We start from the raw sequence: 10,778 nt of genomic DNA on the forward strand, positions 1-10,778 counted from the left end.
CCCAAGTAGGTTGGAGAGAAAACGCGCGTCGTGATAGATCTTCCAAGTTGGACCCTAGCGTAGCAATAGCTCTACACGAGCATGGATTCATCTTGGCAAAAGAGCAACCAAAAGCTCGTGCCCGAATAGAGACAAACAGAGACCCTAGAACCTCAATAGGCCCATCTAGCCAACAGGGGCAGAAAGGCCACACTACAAAAACACATACGTGTTGCATTTGGACTGTATCTAGTCAAAGCGGAAAGCAACAACATCAAGCTACAATCGCGAGAATGACTAGATATGATAGTCCTGACGATAGATGCTCCTTGAATAGCACTACACTGACGATCCAAGGCACCAGTGGAGAATCCACATCTGGTCGTGTAGTTGGGGGCTCAAGGGTATCTGTCGGAAGGCTTAAATTTACAAGCCAGGACCCGGAAGATGAAGACATAGTACCACCTGCTTATCTTAGGGTCAAACTCACCACGAAAAGAGAGCACACTATCGATGCTCTGATTGATGAAGGAGCAGATTTTAACATCTTGACCTATGAATCATGGACCCTACGAGGCCAACCAGAGCTCACACCGACTAGTGCAACTCTTAGCCCTTATGGGGGACACCCACAAGCACTCATAGGGAAGTGCAAAATCCTTGCGACAATTGAAACGGAAAGCTTGCCTATCCTATTTCATGTTCCTCCAAATAGTGCTAGCTGCAGGACAGAAACCCTCCTAGGAAGACCCTTCAAAAGGGTGACCAAGTGTGAGGCTAACTATGTAGCACAGAGGATACACCTGACACTATCGGGTGTGAGAATAGTCACGACCTTTATCAAGGGTGACCTCATCGAACCTCGAGGGAAAGGCAAGCAGGGTGTTGACATGACTGTCAAGCCTGTTGACGAGAGCGGGGACTTGTTGGAAGAGTTAATACAAGCACAAGTCGAACAACGAGAACCAGTGAGTGAGGCCATGCCGCAAACAAGAAGGTCAGGAGACAATGCCAAGGACGGCCTTTGGACTTACAAATATCGTAGAAGACCCCAAAAGAAGCCCAAGCCTTATAGACACAAGCATCGATGGAAGGTCAACACAATGCCGCGATGGATATCCAAAGCGTTGCTATGTGCGCAAGGGTACTACGCAGGTAATCGATGGATTTGGGTACCAAAATCCCCTCCTAAACCGCCTCTATCAGCTGAAGTCCAGGGTGCATCAAAAGCAATGAAGCACAGGAGGAAATCTAAAAGAAACTCTAGGTCTCGAGGCAAGAAACCAGACATGATTATTCAAAGGAAAGAGCCTCAGCCTAGCATGCTAAATAGACAGATGTCATATGTAGCCATTGAGCATGCACAACACCAAAGAGCCTTTGATTTCCCAAGGGGAGAACAAGCATCATAGACACAACATTGCTCAAGGCAAGACTGATCGCTCAACAAATCAAATGGCACAATCGTCTAATAGCCTCGAGTAAATCATTCAGCCCCAGTGCCAAGTCCACCTAAGAGCCCTAGACCTCCTAAATCCTCTTTTTCCAAACGGACACAGGAAGCACAATAGCGGTTGTTAAGGGAAACTGCTCAATTCCAATCTCTATCTCCATCTAAGCTTCCAAATGTCCAAGAGGAGGGACATGACGCCATCTGTAGCTCTCGACCCAAGGATATGCATGAGCAACCTAATGTGACTGGATCAACTCATGCTCGATCTACACAGATGAGTGCTCAAAGGGCAACAAAAAACATGACCACTTCCGATTGCCCTAGGGACTTGACACCGCAATCCACCAAGGGTAGCTAGCCCACTAAACTAGTTGCTACTACTTCCAATCACGGATCACAGCAGTCGCAGCCCTTAGTTGTGACAATGCCCCTTGTGGAACGTGTCCTTAGTAGTTTACCTATGGAGGGGGTGTCGCAACCAAATCCCTCGACAGTTAGCCTAGGCTGGAGAAGTTAAACACAAGGGAGTTGGCCGAAAAGCTAGACTCTCCGAAAAGGGAGGTAGTTGTGCTCTCACAACCTAGCGAGGCTATTCAGTAGGCCACAACCATGTCCCATAAGGACACACTAGAGAAAAAGAATGCTGAGGCCCAACCAAGCACATCAACTTTTGAACTAGTCCAGGGTTCTGAGTCGTTGAGCGATGCACCTTCACTGACCAGGAAAAAGAGGAGAAAACAATGAAGACAACAACAATCACAGGTGGTTGTGGACCCCAAGAGCATTGAGACCAAGAGTGACGGAGAGCTGGGGAATAAAGCATCAAGTCCATCCACCAATGAACCCATTGATGTCTCTCCTGATAGCGGTGAAACCACAGTCACATCTGTGTGCTTTGAAAAATCAAAGCAGTCGTTGCCATCAACAGTTGCTTTCAACACTCAATCCACCGACAATAGAACTCACATCGATCATTCAAGAGTGGATACAACGTCGTCACAACAGGGTGACAAATCTATACCAGTCACATCCGAGAAGAACCATGATAAAATAGCAGCAAAACCTCAGGAAAAACGCGCAATCCCTGAGAGCATAAGCAATCCTAGCGTTGGCCAATCTTGCTCATCTAGGCCTGAACCCCCAACTAGGCTAAAGCCTAGACAAATTCTTAGAACCTTGCATGAGATGGCAATCGAGCAAGCTCTCATTGAACATAGAAGTGTCGCAGAATGCTTATCTGAGTTGGATGCTAAGCTCAAGGTGTTCGCACGAGTCTATGTCCTTGCGGACGTGGGCACAATTCCCAAGGAGTAGCTTGGAGATTACTTGCCCTTCCCTCTATCCTGGGAGGAGCAAGAACATCTTAACGAGCACTACGATAAGCTTCTGCATGAACGCATGCGACTTATCTCTGACGAGGAAGCCGATGAATTGCGCTTAGCTGTCACGTTCAATGAAGTGCTCTGCCGATCGAATCTCGTAGACATAGAGCAACTAAAGCGACTAACAAAGGGCCGAAGTCAATTTGAACAGCGTTGGTGTGAGAACCGCGTTGCAACGGCTGAACTAGGGGCTCGGATCATGACAGTCTCTAAGGAGCGATTGGCCAAATGACTGTCTCAAAGAGACCCAACCTATGTGGCACCAACTTCCCTTCGAGTGCTAACTGGCACTTGGGGTACGGACTTAGCTAGAACTAGCCTAGAGAGCCCTTTGATTGATAAGGTTCTCACTGAGGAGGAGTTACACATTGCCAGTAGACTCGGACAAGGTTCCATGTTGCTCAATGTGGCAAAATATCTATCAGTACTAAGTAAGCTGCCATGAATGCTGGATACGTGTGCCACGCTCCAGTACAACCCTAAGTTCTACAATTGGTTCTTATCCTCGTGAAGTGACATGGATTCATAAATATGTATATAAATAAACACTGATTTTTGTATCACCGTGTATAAACAATATCAACACACACAAGCAATGATAGTCAAGCGCAGGGAGAAGAGTTGGGTCTGACAGGCTAAACTTCTCAAGTCCTCCTCTCATCGCGCATTTAAAAGCCGTGTGACCATCCCCATCTCCAAGTGAAGGGCATGCAACCCACATTACCGCCATAGGAAGCCTTGACCAACAACTCTAATAGTGTAGACAGGGTATAGTCCCTTTCTATACACCTTCTTCCCTTTCCGGTCTATCCTTCCGAGGAGGAGCTCTGCCTAAATCCGTGACCGCCAGCCGACGTAACTCGGCGTGAACCAAGATCTGCTAATGGCAGGAGGCTAAATATACATCACGGGGGCCATCCCTCTACAACAACACTGCATGTCCCACCCCTCCCCTTCTCGTCCTATGCGCTTGATAACCTTCACTATAATCCCTTACATATGAATGGCCTTATCATGTGACAAATCCTAATCCCTGATTTGCATCTTACAGGCCCCTGTGAGGAAAACATGGAGAACCAAGGGCACGTAGCTTGCAAGGACGCTCTCTGCAACCGATGGGAACATGCAGCACACGCCCCTCCGCCAGTGCGCTACGTGCCCACTCTTAAAAAGTACGCTAAGAAACGCGGCCCCAAGCGACACTGCCCTGGACGCAAGCTAAAGAATCCACGGGCCAGGGGAGCGGATGCTCCGGGAGACACACAAAATGTGGCTACGTCAAATCCACAGACCCCCAATGCACGCTCGGGCACCAGGTGCTCATGAAGTGACAAGGCGGCCAGGAATAGGGCATAATTTAATGAATTGTTTAAAGACATTCTGAAAACGGTAGCGGCCCAGGACTACACCATTTATGTCCCGGCCGACATGTTCCCTGCCCAGCCTCACGGGAGCCCCACACTAGCACCGCCCCGGTCGCCTAGCCTACCGGACTCACCCTGCCTCATACCTATCGACTAAATCCCTATGATGTATAAGTAGCTCGACAAGTCAGCATGCCAGAACATTTTGTTTTTTGATGTGTAATGGGGCAAGATCCCCACTTGTACACATTCCTGTTACTTCTCGTTAATGTATGCGACCTTAACAAGCAATGAAATAGGCATCCCAATAGACATCATAGAATTCTGAAAAATCATGTCTTATCTGGATTGCATTTGTTCGATGCACTTAACAGAAGCGAGCATATACTCTCATGAAGTGACAAGCGTATGCAAGTTAATACAGGTCCTTGTGGGAAAGTGTTCAATGCCCGATCACCGCTAGACCATTGGCCCCACAAAGAGCCGCGACAAAGCCACGTTGCCGAAAGCAAAAACCACCCTTGTCGACCACCCACATTGCATGGCCCAAAGCATATTCATGGGCTACGCTCTCTTTCTGGGTCAAGCTCTATAGTTGGCTCAGGGCAGTCGTTAACTCAATTTACCAACATCGCGTGTGTCGTGAGGAGGTTTGCAATATCTCAAGTGTATCTCCCCATCTCAACAACTACTTCTCTAACAACGAGGCTAGGGCACAATCATCACTGTAATATCCATTTCTTGTGCCTTTGAAGCTTGACATTTTCCAACCCACTGAAAGGCTGATAGCCTCAACATATTGCAATGGTTGTACTCAGGCAAGTCAAAAAAAAAAAAAAATAACGAACGAAAAAAAGCACCCTCAATCAAACACAGCACCTAGGGGTCCTCAAATTAGGTACGTCCAGTGACCTTGATTGACTGGCTCCGTCCCTAGTCCCCTAGCCCTTTAGCATCGCCCACAATTGTTCAGGGCACATCAAGGGCAGGACATACCTAGGGAGCTTGTCTCGCCTATGGTTAGACCTGTCACCCTGACCCACTTGCACAATTCCCTCTTGCACTCTACCTTAATACCATTGCAATCCATTGTGGTAAGCACCGAACGATTGGCCATGAAATGTACACCGTCCTCATCAAGTAAGTCCAATAGCTTCGAGCTACCGAAAGTGCGGTGTCCCTGTATTCAATTATGCTACGTCGTGCAGTCACAATGCAAAGAATGTCTCATATACCTTCACGTTTACTTCTTCTCAACATGGACAACTTTGCTTCATCAACACATTGTTCGAGAAACTAGCCTGCGGTCTTCTAACTACGTAATATCTAAGTATGCACGAGCACTCACATAATATCTGCACTGAAGTATATATACAGTTTGGGTCCTCAAGTCCAAGACAATACTCTCAGCTTGCTTAGAGTTCAACCTATCTTCCAAACTAATCAAAATATGTCTTGTGCACGATAAAAAAACTAGCACTACCCCTTAGGGAGAGACCACTTGAGAGGTTTTCAATTACAGGTATTGAAGACTCCAACGAAGGTGTCGTTCGCTCTTCATCAACACTCAACTCTAAATTCCTATCATTATCACCTTGTAAACCTACCAACAATCAGTATGTACAGAATCCCCAACAAAACAGCCACTTGTACTCCATCAGTGCAAACCCCCCCAAAGAACAACCCTACCACCCACTCCCATTGCTCTACCACCTACCACTCAACCCACCAATATGCCCCCAATGACCTTCCTCCCCACCACTACCAACACTCCGCCATGGCAACCACAGACGTCCTTGCCACCCACATCTTCGATGCATGCTAAACGCTTGCTACCTATGACGGTGAGTGCCATGGGACTGGCACTCGTTTAGGAGGGGGGTAATGTTAACCTTCAAACGAACAAAGGTGGAAAATCCGAAAAAGCTAAAGCAGAAGACAAAGACAAAGGCCAAGGCAAAGAGGAACGGAAGACAAAGGCGCACAAGGAAAAGCGCAAGTCCAAACTTTTGTAAAAGAGCGCAAGCGCATCATGGTTTAATTCAAGGAGCGTCGGGCTCTCACCCGTGCAATTTGTAAATGTAGACGGGCGGTGGAAAGGAAGCTAGGAAGATAGAAGGACAATGGGAAAAAGGACCTAGGCTACGGCCGACCATGTAAAAAAGGGGAAAAGGGGATGACTGCCCAATAGGGATTTAGGGTTTTGTATATAAAGTTGAAAAGTGAATGAGAAGCTCATTCTTGTGTATGGCCAAAAGTAGCTCTCCTCTTCTTCTTCTTCTTCTTCTTCTTCTTGCTTGCTTGAGCTTGTGCTTGAGAGAGGGAGTGTGAGAGTGTGAGGGAGTGAGTGTGTGAGGTGAGGGACCGAGGAGGAGAAGCTCTCAATCTTCTCCTCTCTTCTTCTCTTCTCTTGTCTTGCTCGCGGCAATGGAGCTTGGAGCATGGAGCTTGAGGATGGAGCTTGCTTGAAGCTTGCATTTGGATCATGGAGCTACCGGAGTGCACAGGAGAGGAGGTAACTCGAACGGCATGGAGGTAAGCTCACTACACCCGTAGATATGGATGGCGCGTCGGCTATGTGAGAGGTAGCTATTAGTGCTCGGCTTGGAACGCTTGAAACAATAAGCGGTCCGTGGGTCTTGGCGGTTGAGTGAAAGCTCCCACAATGATGATTTGCAAGAGGATTAAGATATGCATGGCTTGGAAGGGTCAACTTCCACACAAAAATGCAAGTAATATGCATGGCTTGGAAAGGGAACCTTCTTTAGGAAATGCAAGTATTGCTTCAAATGCCGAAGGAGAGCAAAAACAAGGTTCAATAAGAAAATTTAGAGCCCAATGGAAAGAAAACTTTCCTTGGCTCAAATATTTTTTGCGGGATGGCGAAAAATGAGTTATGAAATGTGAATGGTGCAAAATGTACAAAGTATCCGATCCATGGGGTATAGGAGATGGATGTATTACTATGCAACATGATGCGATCAAGGTACGTGCTTTGTCTAGTGGCCATAAGATGGCAATGGCCAAGTACACTTGTGCAGTGGAAAAGAAAGCAAAGTCAATTCCAGTGCACATTGCATCAATAGATGATGCAAATAAGGCAAGGATCATCACTACCATGAAACTAATGTAATATGTTGCGAAGAAGGACAACTCAATAGCCTCATTTGAAGATCTTTGTGACTTGGCTATGTCTCTAAATGTTCCAAATATGCCAAGGACTACATAGTACTCTTCTTATACAAGTCAATATGCAGGCATTGAGTTCCTTTCGGCAATGTCAAGTCAGTTGTTGGAAATGCAGATTGTATCTATGCTAGAATCTCCATATTTCTCAGTGATGTTGGATGCGAGTATGGATAGAGGACTTGAGATGCATTTGATAGTATATGGTACTTATCTTGCATGCAAAGTGTGGGATGTAAGCAGTCAAGTTTTATGGGTATTATGACACTAACAGATGGAAAAGGAAAAACAATCTATAATGCTTTGATGCGGTTTCTTGATGCAAGAGGTCTATCCAAGCAAAGAATGATTAGCTTGGCAACTGATGGGGCGTCATGTATGGTTGGTCATGAGACAGGGGTTGTTGGGCTTCTTAAAAAAGACTTGCCAAATTTAATAGGAGTGCACTGTATTGCACATCGAGAAGCTTTGGCTGCTGGAGATGCTTGCAAAATATTTCCAGAGCTTCTATTCATAAAGAAGCTAGCAAACAAAGTGTACTCATGGATCAATAACTCATCCAAAAGAAACAATGAATTGATGTCACTTTTAGAGATTATGCAATTAGATGCACATCGACCATTACAAATTCATGCAATCAGATGGCTTTCACGTGGACAAGTCATGGAAAGACTTGTTGTCTTAATGCCTGCCATCTTGACAACTTGGAAAAATGAAAAGTTGATGGATTAGTACAATAAAGCAAGGCATTTTGTTGTGCAGTTTTGCATTCATATGATGGCAATATCTTAAAAGAATTGAATTTCTTGAGTCTAAAATTTCAAGAAGAAATGGTGGATCTAACATCCATTGGAAGTGCTATTGACGTGGTTATATCAAAGCTCAAGCATTGCTTTTTTAGACCCATGTATTTTGCAAAAGATACCACATACTTATCTAAGTTCTTGGAGTGTTCTAAAAAAGGATACTTGGAAGTGGTTGATAAGGATGGCTATATACATAGACATTACATGATATATAGGCCGCTTCCTAAAGGTAAAGACAAAGAAGATGCATCTAATGGGAAGAAAAATGATGTTGCAAAGCAAGACACTCCAATGATAAGACCACACATTGATGGCACTTTGAAATCTTGCATGCAACTAGCAATGGACTATGTGCAATGTTTGATAGATAGTCTAAATGCTCGTTTTCCCGATCTTCCACTCTTTAATGCTGTAAAGCTTTTTAGCCCATGCTTTTATGCTCAAGATGATGAAATTAGGGAGAAGAATGCTAAGAGATGACTTGATAAGCTAGTACAACATCTTCAACCATGTAAGGAAGGAGATGAGCCATTACATCCCTTGGTTGATAGAAAAGCTTGTGAACGAGAGTTGTTTATGTTTACCGAGACTCTTCGCTTGAATTGTGAAGGGTTTACAATGAAAGAAGCATGGAGAGCATTTTCATTAATGAAAGAATGGCAAGAAAGCTTTCCTAATATGATGAAGCTATGGCAAGCTACTATTGTTATTCCAGCAAGCACTGTGGCATGCGAAAGAGGTTTCTCACGACAAAATATGATTAAGGATGCAAGAAGAACATCAATGTCGATCAAAACTTTGGATGCTCTCATGCGTGTTGCACTTACAGGACCAAATCTAGATGATGTGGAATGGGATCGAGTTTTGAGATTTGGCAAGATGCTAAAGAACGCATGATATATGATGTTTGAGCAATGCAAGTTGTATAATGTTGGGTACCTTCATTCTTTAGTGAGTCTTTTGTCTTTTGTGTTTTCTAGTGGCATGTCAAAGTGGTTGATTACCTTGGATATTTTTAGATTCTAAGCCTTAAGTACTAGTTATAGTACATATAGCCTATAATAGTTTTAGAGCTTGACTTTTTAAGTGTTTGAAAAGTGCAAAATCCGGATCTATAGATACCTTTGGCTACACAATTGTATTGATTTATCCTTAAATTTTTGAAAAAGTAAATTTTGAAGGGGGGTTTGTTTCTTCCACGTCACAATGGGTAAAATGAAGGGCAACGATGATTTTATAACATCCCCTAAAATACTCACGAAGAGCATCCATGAATGTCAAAAAGCAGGCTTGGTACTACCACTCCCTGACAGGTGTTAAAAAACCAAAGCCCATAACTAGGGTACCACACGTGACACCAACCAAAGGGCAAAACTAGGGTCAAGGCCCCACAGAATCGGGACCTCGCAAGGTTAAAAATAAGGAACTCACATAAGACTGTTGCACAATCTTTGGAGACTAGGGTCCAGGCCCCACAGATTCGGGACCTTGCAAGGTTAAAAATAAGGAACTCACATAAGACTGTTGCACAATCTTTGGAGACTAGCGTACCACTCACGTGACATGTGAGCTATGTCAAACCCATAAAAGAGCATAATTAGGGTCTAGGCCAACCAAAGGGCATAACTAGGGTCCAGGCCCCATGGAGTTAGGACCTCCCAAGGTTAAAAATAAGGAACTCACATAATACCGGTGCACAATCTTTGGAGACTAGCGTACCACTCACGTGACATGTGAGCGGTGTCAAACCCATAAAAGAGCATAACTAGGGATCCAATAAGCTTAAAAATACAAAAATCACATAATAGCATTGCACAATGTTTAGAGACTATTTACCACTCATGTGACTATGTCGAATCGAGGGCAAAAGGGCCAATCGCATGACTAGGGATCCAACAAGGTAAGAAGATAAGGAACTCCTATGGTTTCTCAATTGCAAGAAAATCCCTTGTTGACAAAAGGCCAAGAGCTTAAAATATTGAGCACAATGTTTCTAAAAGAATGTTAATTTTTAGCATTTTAGGACCAATGTTTGATAAGTAATCTAGTTGTGTGTCTGTGTGTGTGCACGTGTTGAATTTTTAAGCAAAAAAATTTAACCTGAATCTCACTAGAAAATTTTAACCCTATAAATACTAATCATTGGGCTGAAATTGAGCCCTAATTTTTACCATGGGAGACACCTTTCTAACATAAGTAGGACTCAACAAGGAGGAAGGAAAATGCTATATTGCATTGCTGAAGTAGGGCTTGTATATGCTCCAATTCCTTTTTACTCGGTGGTTGATCTTGTCATTGAACAGGAATGTAGGGAGGGGAACCTTATATTTGTATAGTGCCTCAAAAGGAAAAACCCTAATGCTAGAATGGGTACAGTTGTTATAGGCAAATTTAGCCAAGTGAAGCTACATATCCCAACAGTATTGTACATCATGGCAAAGGTACCTTAGGTAGGTCTCAATCCATTTATTTATCATTTTGATCTAACAATCAATTTGTGGGTGGTATACGATGGATGAAGTAAGTTTGGTGTCCATAAATTTGAAAACCGCCTGTCAAAAGTTGCTCATAAACTTGGTAGCCCTATCATGCACTATGACTTGCGATA

Source organism: Lygodium microphyllum, chromosome 15, assembly GCF_053477565.2.
Source record: "Lygodium microphyllum isolate KBCC chromosome 15, Lygodium_microphyllum_v1.1.10, whole genome shotgun sequence".
In the NCBI taxonomy this organism is placed as follows: domain Eukaryota; kingdom Viridiplantae; phylum Streptophyta; class Polypodiopsida; order Schizaeales; family Lygodiaceae; genus Lygodium; species Lygodium microphyllum.